This window comes from Lepus europaeus, chromosome 1 (genome assembly GCF_033115175.1).
Source record: "Lepus europaeus isolate LE1 chromosome 1, mLepTim1.pri, whole genome shotgun sequence".
In the NCBI taxonomy this organism is placed as follows: domain Eukaryota; kingdom Metazoa; phylum Chordata; class Mammalia; order Lagomorpha; family Leporidae; genus Lepus; species Lepus europaeus.
In genome coordinates, this window is record NC_084827.1 from 110,199,311 (window position 1) to 110,209,988 (window position 10,678).

The 10,678-nt window shown below is 39.6% G+C and overlaps 1 pseudogene; it reads left to right on the plus strand.

Annotated features, from left to right (window-relative positions):
• The first annotated feature begins 365 nt into the window (after positions 1 to 365).
• LOC133763072 (non-POU domain-containing octamer-binding protein-like) lies at positions 366 to 1,891 on the plus strand (annotated as a pseudogene).
• Positions 1,892 to 10,678: the final 8,787 nt, after the last annotated feature.

Here is a 10,678-nt window from a genome sequence, read left to right on the forward strand (position 1 = left end):
TTAATTTTTAAGAGTTATTAAAATTATTTTCATTTTATTTTTGAAAGTTGATTATACAGAAAGAGATAGAGATGTACATAGGAAGATCTTCCATCCACTATTTTGTTCCCTAAATTCCTGCAGTGGCTGGGACTGAGCCAGGCCAAAGCTAGGAGACTGGAAACCAATCCAGGTTTCCCACTTGATAGCAGGAATCCAAATACCTGAGACGTTGCCTGCTGCTTCCCATCTTGTGCATTAGCAGGAAGCTGGACTCAGAAGTGGAGGCAGGGTCTCCATTGCTCTGAGGAAAAAAGTTGGCACAGAAGTTAAGGTTAGTACTGGGAAGCTCTTGTCTGCTTCAATCAAAGCTGAGATTACAAAAAATGCTGAATAACAAAAGCTTTGCCTTGGAGAAGGAAAACTGTACACCAGGGAAGTGTCATCAGCATCACCACCAATAACAGCAGCAGCAGCAGCAGCAGCAGCAGCAGCAGCAGTATCCACCAGCCACCAACCATACCTGCTAATGGGCAGCAGGCCAGCAGCCAGAATGAAGGTCTAACCATTGACCTGAATGTTAGGACACTAGGAGAGAAGACCTTCACCCAGCATAACAGTCTCTTTGTGGGAAATCTTTTCCTGACATTACTGAATAAGAAATGAGGAAATTGTTTGAGAAATATGGGAAGGCAGGTGCCGTCTTCATTCATAAGGATAAAGGCTTTGGCTTTATCTGCTTGGAAACAAGAACCCTAGCAGAGATTGGCCAATGTGGAGCTGGACAATATGCCATTACAAGGAAGCAGCTGCACATTCACTTTGCCTGCCATTCCTTACAGACTGAAACCTTCCTCAGTACATGGCCACTGGACTGCTGGAAGAAGCCTTTTCTGTTTTAGGCCAGATGGAGAAGGCTGTAATAATCATGGATGATGGAAGAAGGCCCTCAAGAAAAGGCACTGCTGAGTTCGCAGGGAAAGCGGCTGCTTGGAAAGCTATGGACAGATGCAGTGAAGGTTCCTTCCTGCTAACTGCGTTTCCTTGGCCAGTGACATGATGAAGAGGGACTTCCTGGGATGCCAGAAGCAGCAATTTCACAAGGAGTGAGAGCAGCCATCCAGATTTGCATGGTCTTGGTCCTTTGAGTATGAGTATACCATGTGCTGGAAGGCACTCATTGAGATGGAGAAGCAGCAGCAAGACCAAGTAGCCCAAAACACCAAGGAAGGTCCTGAGATGATGGAGATAGAGATGGAGATGGATGCTGCTCTCTGAGTACCAGCTCATGCTAATGAGGCAGGATTTCATGAAGCTCCAAGACCTTTGGAGAACGGAAGAGCTGCACAAACAAAAAGTGCAAAAGCGAAAGCAACTGGAGCTCAGGCAGGAAGAGGAGGGCAATTGCCATGAGGAAGAGATGCAGTGGTAGCAGGTGAGGAAGAGATGCAGTGGTAGCAGGAGGAAATGATTCAGCAACAGCAAGAAGGATGCATGGGAACCTTTCCTGATGAGAGTAGACAGGAGATACAGATGGGCCATATGGCCATGGGAGATGCTATCAGCCTAAATAGCATAGGTGCCATGCTTGCCCACCCCCACCCCCCAGCCGACTCCTGTGCCAGCTGTTACCCCAGCACCTCCAAGATCTGCCACTGTGATGCTGGACAGGACCTTGAGATTGACCCCACCAATGACTGAATTCTTTGGCCAAGCTGCTACAATGGAAAGAACTAGCAAAATTGGTGGAACCCCTCCTACATTCAGCCATTCAGCCCCTAGAGCTGAATTTGTTCCAAACGTTTCCACTAAATTAAGATGCTGTGTTAGTTTCCCAAAACCTTTAAAAAGGCTCCTTTTTGGACTAGACAGAATTCTGTCCTTGAAAATTGTTAGGGCTTCCTCCCCATAATTAAGTCTTCCCTACCTGTAATACTTGAAGGAATATGCTGGGGGCAGAGGGCAAGAGAGGGGTGGTATGTAACAGATCAGCTCTGTGTGGTATTTTGTTTACTCTGTTCTGTGTGGTATTTTCCTGAAGTCTCAAATGTGATTGTTGAGAGCCTGGGGGAACTACGAAAAAATGGATCCACTTAGAGACCCATTAATCTTGATTATTCTAGTTTTTGTCCATCCCATTTTATTTGCTTTCTCATCCCTATACCACTTCACCCCTCCGCAGCTCCCAGAGACACTGCCATGTATACTACAAAAAACAAACATTCCCCAGTGACTTCAGCCCCATCGCTGCACTCCCAGGTAAGGGTTCAGGCAAATGTCCACAGAGGTCACAGACAGCGAACCTGTAGTTCTGTTCTAGCCCATATATTCCCCTTCACATCCTAAGGAAGACGTATTATCAGGGATTTTCAATTTAGTATATCTTTAAAAATTTTGTGTTAAGTTGCCTCTATCTTTATCTTGGGTATGGACAACCCATGAAGGGCTCTTTTGTGTCTATGGTGTTGCTGTTCACAGCTTTTTGTGATAGGCTTAGTATAGGCTTAGGAACAGGATTGTTGTGTGCTGAGCGTCTGACATTAGCACTTAGCATTGTTTATCTTAGGTAGTTATGCTGTGCATGCTTTATTGGTATGTCATATTTTATTTGTCCCTGATACCTTAAATTTGGAGTTTTTCTGAGAATTGAAGTAGTAATGTAGCATCAACTTATTAAAATCATTTTAAGCCTCAAAAAAAGAGAAAGAGGCAGATTTAAAACCCAAGTACTCACATATGGGATGAGGGCATTTTAAGTAGCGTTCTAACCACTGCTCCAAATACCTTCCTCATCAAAGAATGGAGAATTAAAAACCACACTTGAATTAATGTGTTTTAATGCACTAATATGCATCTGATATTATCTTCAACTCTGAAAATGAGCAGAGATAATTGTGCTTGCCACTTTTAGTGGGTGTTGAATTTATTCACCACCTTTCTCAAAAGCAGTCCTCAGTGCCTGATTGTATCACAAGCAGATTCTAATACTACATCATATGAAATTATCAAACAGGACTAAAAACACTGCTAAAATGAGAATAGCTATCACTAAATAAAACACATTTTTGTCTTTGGAATTTGTTATGAGTATTTAAACTACACTTAAATATCAGTTTGATGGGAGACCTCTTTTTTAAATAAAAGATTTGTTTATTTATTTGAGAGGCAGAGTTACAGACAAAGAGAGGGAAAGACAGAGAGGTCTTCCATCCTCTGGTTCACTCCCCAAATGGCCACAGTGGCCGGAGCTGACCTTATCTGAAGCCAGGAGCCAGGAGCTTCCTTCCAGTCTCCTACTTGGGTGCAGAGATCCAAGCACTAGGGCCATCTTTCATTTCTTTGTTGGGGGACCTCTTACAAGATTTGTCCTAACAAACTGATGTTGATTTTCCTTCATTCCTTAGAGTATCACTTGGTAATGAAAGTCTAGAATGAACTGAAGGACTTGTACCAGTCTGTGCATTGGAATGATTATTACCTTTATGCTTTCCATGGCTTCAAATGACGGAATTAGCAACCAAACATGCCTAATGGATCCCAGTCTCAAAGATATTCCGCTAAAACTCGTGAAAAATGGATAGCAGCTGGGAGAGTTGCAAACTAACAAATGGTGACTATATAAAAAGAAATTAAAAACAAGCAGAAATACTGTTAGATTATTAGATGAACTAAAAGTAATGTAAGGCTTCCTCATAAACTTCAGAAGTAACTAGTACAAAATAGAATCATCAGAAATGGGATGGGTTTGGGTTGCATGAAGGCATTGTGCATTTCAGGAAACATGAACAAACCCATAAAATAGAAAAACTCAGTACACACAGGGTTAACCCCAAAGAAGACTAGTGAGCACTGTGTGCATTAAGTGTACTTTTTATATCTCTGAGGTGTTTTAAAATAAATCTAAATTACACATGTCCAGCTGGCCTTCTTAATGCATATCCTCCATGATGATTGACCTTGGAAATCACAGAGACCATTGCATCCTTATTCATTCTATCAGGTGCCTATAGATCAGACTCAGAACACATATAGTCATGTCTGAAGGCTCCTTCCGTAAAGGATAAATGAGGCACACTCTGTTAAGTTGTACCTTTTAAACCTATTTTACAGCATGAAGTAGAAAGTAATAGGCATAGCGTGGTGTCCGGTCAAAAGGAGAATCATTTGGTATTGGACTATTATAAATATATTTTTAAAATATAATGAGTAGCCTCTACTAATACCACCAACTAAACATATTTAAGTGCTGGCATGAGAATAAGAAATAAGTTACTACATATTTGCTAAAGATAATCAATAAATTCTTGGTATTGCTATGCAAAAGAAAAGTTAGAGATCAAGATCTTAATCATTTGGTACTTTAGTATCTTGTATATTTGTGTGGACACATATGGTTACTTATTTGCAAGTTTAATTAACCTTCCAGTTGAAATTCAATAAAATTAGATATTCTGATCTGCAGTTGCACTAGCCACATTGCAAGTGCTCAGTAGCCAAACATGAATATCAGCTACATACTAGACAAGTGATAGAGTCTATAACTAAATGCTTCTATATACGTGAAGAAGAAAAGGAACACAACACAATCAAATACAAATTATGCATTTCATGGTGTAGAAACATCTCACAATCTCTGCGGCTCTGCTGATCTTACAGTAATTCCTTACTGTACATATAGTTTCTCCTAAAGTACTTAATGAAGCAGCAGATATTGGAGTTTTTAAAGTTAGACAGGTCTCCACCAATGGGAAGAAAGGGGTTAGTTTTATATGCACTCACATATTTAAATGGATGTTCCTATGTTATTCTCCCTTCCTTGAATTTCAGATAAATCCACAGACCAGATGACAATGAATCTAAATACCCCCACCAGAAAGGGAATTCTTAGATTGCATACGCTTTTCTTCAAAAGAGATGGCTAAGATATGGTTTTAGCATTGGCTCATCGACCTCCACTGTGGGCCAAATTGCATCACCTCAGACATTCACATGTTGAATCTGCAACTCCAAGTGTGATACTGCTTGAGGGTGGAGACTCTAGGAGATCATTGAGTCGTTAAGATGGAGTCCTCCTGGTGGAGACAGTACCCTTATAACAAGAAACATGAGAAAGCATTTCCTCTCTCTTTGTGAGATTAGAGCAAAATGTAGGCATTTGGGGAAACTGCGTCTGCTGGTATCTTGATCTTGGACTTCCCTGCATCCTTTGCTGTGAGAAATAAATGTCGGCTGTTAAGCCATGCTGCCTATGGTATTTTTATAGCAGCCTGAGCTGAGTAAGACAATATCCTTTTGACTTGTAAGTTGGTGAAGCGTGGGAAGATAGTCAGGATTTCTTCAAGCTCAAGCCGACTGTAATGCTGTGTCATTTGCCGTCTAACGTGCAGGGTCCACTCTCACTGCATGCCAAGCAAGTAGTGGTGCCAAAGAATCCTTGAGTATAATTGACTTGAATCTCCTAAGGATTGGGAAATGGTTATCAATTGCTGACACATGCCAAAAGTGTCAAGGTCAGTGGCTGTGATCTGGGTGGGACTACATGTGGCAGTCAGGACTACTGCTCAGGAAGTGGCCTGTACTTCCAGCACCTGGAAAGGCAAAGGTACATTTTCCCCATGAGTCTGATATGGACTCCACAGAAAGGAGCCAGACCTAGGTCATCCTGAAGTGGACATCAGCCAGGAGTCATGGCGGGGGTGGGGGATCACTTTAGTGGATGCAAAAATCTTCTTGAAGAAGTCATATGGGTGAACTACTGCAAATTAGGGTGAGGAGAGACATGAAAACATCAGTCAGTAAAGCTATTACCCATGTCAAGGAATGGCAGCTGGGTGACCCAGCCAAGGATGCCTGAACTTGCTAAGAAGCATGTCAGAAGAAAGCCCGAGTTGGACATCAGAATTCATAGGGCACCAATGTTAGGTTATATCTATACCAGAATGCTTTTTACTTCTTTTGTCTCCCTGCTCCAACCTGAAGATCAAGAGACACCATTGTAAATGGTGGGGGTTGAGGGGGGTGCGAATGGGATAGAGGAACTAGAAAGTAGGGAGAATGAAGAAGTTGGCTGTATCTGCTGTCGGTGTGACAATGCTGAGACTGTGTCAGGAGACAAACAAGAAAATTTCTACTGTATGAGTCATTACATTAAACTGGAGAGATCTCTGAAATGCCAGGAGGAAAGGCATTATACAGATTGTTTGAAGCAGCATTGCTTAGAGAAAATCTGTTTGCCTTCTGCTCACTACGCACCAGAAAGTTTTTGCAATAAACCAGATGCATTTGCTAAAAGTAATTCTTCTCAATATAGTTAATAATTTAAAATAAAAATGTAGGGCGGGTGTTTGGCATAGCAGCAGAGACACCCCTTGGGATGTCAGTGTTAAATAACAGAGTGTTTGTGTTTGAGTCCTTGCTCCAATACCATTCCCAGCTTCCTGTTAATGGACACCTAGGGAGCCAGTAGGTGATGGCTCAAGTAGTTAAGTTATTGACAACCGTGTGAGAGATCCTGATTGAATTCTGGGCTCCTGGCTTCAACCTAGCATAGCCTCAGTTGTTGCATTTGGGGAGTGAACCAGTTGATGGAAGATCTTTATCTCACTCTGCCTTTCAAATATAATTAATTAGTAATTACTTAGCATAAAGAACCTGTAATATACACATATTATATTTTTAAACACAAACTGAGAGTTTCCATTTTAATTAACCAACTGAAAATTTCTGCTCAGAATTTATCGCTATTTTTTTTGCTGCAATTATTGTTATTAATCCAAAGAGGGATTATAAATTGTTTGGGTAACAATGGTAATGCCCATAAGACTTGATTTCTGGATGTCTCCCTGTAAACACTTACTGGGAGCCAGCCTTTAATTCTTAGAACTTTTTGCTTCCAAATTTGCAGATTGGCAATAGAAAGCTCTAGAATATAAGCTCTCTCATCCCCAAAAAGAGCAGGGAGGTGCCTCTTCATTCTCCATCCATTCCTAGTGCCTGGTGTGTAGGAGATACTCAATCTCTATTGAATTATACCTATCCTGCCAACTTCCCAGGAACACTGAGAAGTCAAGATGAGGTGGTAGACATGGCAACATGTTCTAAGTACTACACCGAAACCAAAGGTATTCATAAAGTATCATTACAAAAAACAGAAATGCTTTGAAATGTCCAGATGTCATCTTTTCCAGGCAGATTCAGCATTTCTTATTATTTAATTACAATTTATTAATTGCCTAACATTAAGTTGTTTGCTTTGAGGTGTCCATTCCAGTCTGTCATGAGTAGTACTCATACCCATAGTCTTGAAAGGAACCATTGAAGTAATGCAAAAGAGACTTCGGAACAAAATGAGTCTCATAAAGAACTAAAATAGAAGAGATTTGGGGAAAGCGCCTGTGCTATGAAAGGAGGAAATATGCCAGCAGACCTGAATTTTATGGGCCTCTAAGAATGATGGTGACAATAATGTAATTCTAGATCAGTGGACTGGCAACTAGCATAATATACAGGGAAGTGCAGATGCTGAGGCCTCATTGATCACTGAAATGCCACCTGCTAAAATGCCAGAAGGAAGACACAATTAAAATTATGTAATCCTAGGAAGAGCTTTTTTTTTTTCCAGCTGAAGCTTCCAGAAGCATTCTCTATAGTAATATATGTGTCTGTGCTTATGTGTGTACAGTGGTTTCCAAAATGATGAAGCAAAAGCAGTTTGCAAGACATATTAGATTGAGGCAAGTCTGTAAGTCCTAGGGCTTTCTCATCCCCTTTCATTTTTCTGTAACTGACAAGGAGAATATATACTTTTGTAACAGCTATTTCCTTTTATAGCCAAGGGGGTTGTGTAGTAAGGGATTGTGGAGTTATAGCAATAATAGAAGGCTTACATATACTATACCTGATTTCTAGCAGCAGACAGACAATGAAATTTTAAAGTATCCTGTTTAGATTCTGTGCCTTCAGGTGAACATAGGAGGAACAAGAATTCTCTTCCCTTCATTTTGAAGTCCACATTGCATTTTAACCAAATGCACACACAATATGCCTGCACTTCTTTCCCCAGCTGCTCCTTCTGGTTAATTTGTTTACTCCTACAAGCTACATCTTGCCAGTGGTTTTATCAGTCTCCTCTGCTACTATAAATCTACCCTATTACCTAATAAGCGACAGTAAATAATTTGTTTTTGTGACTCGAAATGGTGCTGGCAACACCTCTGGATGATAGGCACTTGAGAAAGCCTGCAGAGCTTGCGGAGTCTTTTTTTGTCCAGTGCAGACAGAGCCCTGCTGTTTGCGTCCTGTATTGAGTACAGACCCAAACTGTGAGCTTTACACACTACTTTGGCTGTTTAACACTTTACTTTTGAAGAGGACAACTTCTTCAGTTTTTGTTTTGTGTGTGACACATGCCTTTCCCATATTTTTCATGGAATAATGCAGTTAAAAGTTGCATAAAATAACCAGGAGTTTCTGTAGCACGGACTATTATAAAATGAATCCCACCCATCAAAGGAAAAAAAAAAAAGCATGGCTGTGTAAAAGAAGCATTTATCTCAAATAAGATGAGTTTTAAAGGACTAAGAACAGTGCAGTGCTATAGTTGAGAAAAAAAATCACTTTTCCATGTGTCTCTAGATGATATATAATTCTCCAATTGCATGCTGTACAGGCCACTGCCAAACTTGGGTTATCAGAATTAACTCCTCTGGCAAATTAGTATGGGAATAAGAGAATTGCTATGCTACACAGTCTTTGACTTGATATTCGGTGCCAGATTTTCTCAGGTTTCCTTTTTCTTTTATTTTCACTCTACATTTTTGATCACAAATCTATATTTATATCTGAGTACCAAAGCTATAGTGATTCAGTGCTTTTGTACAAGATTTATATGCACTAATTTTGTGATTATGAGCATAGTAGATGCATGTGCATTCCAGAGGCACTCTGCAAAGAAGGCCTATTAAATTTAAATGAAATCAGAATTCCCTTTGAAAAACTAAGCTGATTAAATATTATTCTGACTTCAAGCATAATATATCATTTTTGCTGCTATGAGGCAATTTGTTGAACTAAGATATGTAACCTGTAACCTTCAAAACAACAATCTAGGAAATATTTTCTGTGACTTGGGGGGAAATATTCCCTACACATGATGTGTATCTTAAGCTCCTATAATAGAAAGGAAGAAACTTAAATTATTCTTAAATTTGATCTCTAATCACTGACAGGACAATGTATTAGTTTCTTTGCCTTTACCCCTGAAATATGTTAATTATTTTTTGGCCTACTAGAGAGCTGATGGGAATGTGAAGCCTGAGAGGCACTCAGGATTGAAGCAGTGCCTGTTGTGTGATAAGTTTACTCGTATGTTCCCAGTGTTTTATGTTTTTCCCAGGTTATAAATAATAATTACTGCTTAGATGAATGGATAGGTGGATGAGAATAGTAGCTTATGCAACTTGACAAATGTAAATACTTAGTGACAAAGCTCTCAGGGATGCCCACACACTGCTGCTAAGTATCTAAACTGGCAAAACCACTTTGCAACATTATGTAGCATCATCTGCTTAAGATATTCATACCCTTTGGCCTTGCATTATACTCCTAGATATACATTCTGTAGAAATGAATGCTTATATGATATAGAGCACATGGACACATGTATTCATTGCACTATTGTTTCATATTCACAAAAGCTGGACTCAGCCTAAATGCCCCCCAACAGCAAAATTGTAAATAAGTATATCGTAAGGAAATTAAAATTAAAGAAATGTAGCTCAACTTCTCAAACATTGTATTTAGCTGAATTGAAAAGCAAGTAACGTAAAATATTATTCACTTATAGAAAGCTAAAAAACTAAATTCTTTTAGGTATTTTATGCAGAGGTAACACAAGAGAACAAGGAAATTAGTGATAATATAAAGACAGGACAATGATTAAATCTATGGTGTAGAAGGGAGCTCTTACTGATATTCTCATATCTATCGTGACACTTATGATCACCTTATAATTCAATTTTTTATGAAACTAGTATAAACATATTTCAAAGTAAAAGCACAGAACAAGTATTAGTACTATACTTATCAAGTCTTCTTGAACCAAAAATAGTTTTGAAAGGCAGGGAGACAAAGAGGGGCAAAGACAGACATCTTCCATTTACTACTTTACTTCCAAAATGCCTACAACAGGCAAGAGTAGGCCAGGCTAAAGATAGGAGCCCAGAGCTCATCCCATGTAGATGGCAGCAACCAAAGCACTTTTTTTTTTTTCCCCACAGTTCCGGCCGCACCAATTTCTTTCTTTTTTTTTTAAATTTATTTTTTATTTAGTAAATATAAATTTCCAAAGTGCAGTTTATGGATTACAATGGCTCCCCCCCCCCCATAATTTCCCTGCCACTCACACCCCTCCCATCCCCCGCTCCCTCTCCCATTCCATTCACATCAAGATTCATTTTCAATTCTCTTTATATACAGATCAATTTAGTATATATTAAGTAATTATTTCATCAGTTTGCACCCACATAGAAACACAAAGTGTAAAATACTGTTTCAGTACTAGTTATAGCATTACTTCACATTGGACAACTCATTAAGGACAGATCCCACATGAGAAGTAAGTACACAGTGACTCCTGTTGTTGACTTAATGATTTGACACTCTTGTTTCTGGCATCACTAATCTCCCTAGGCTCTAGTCA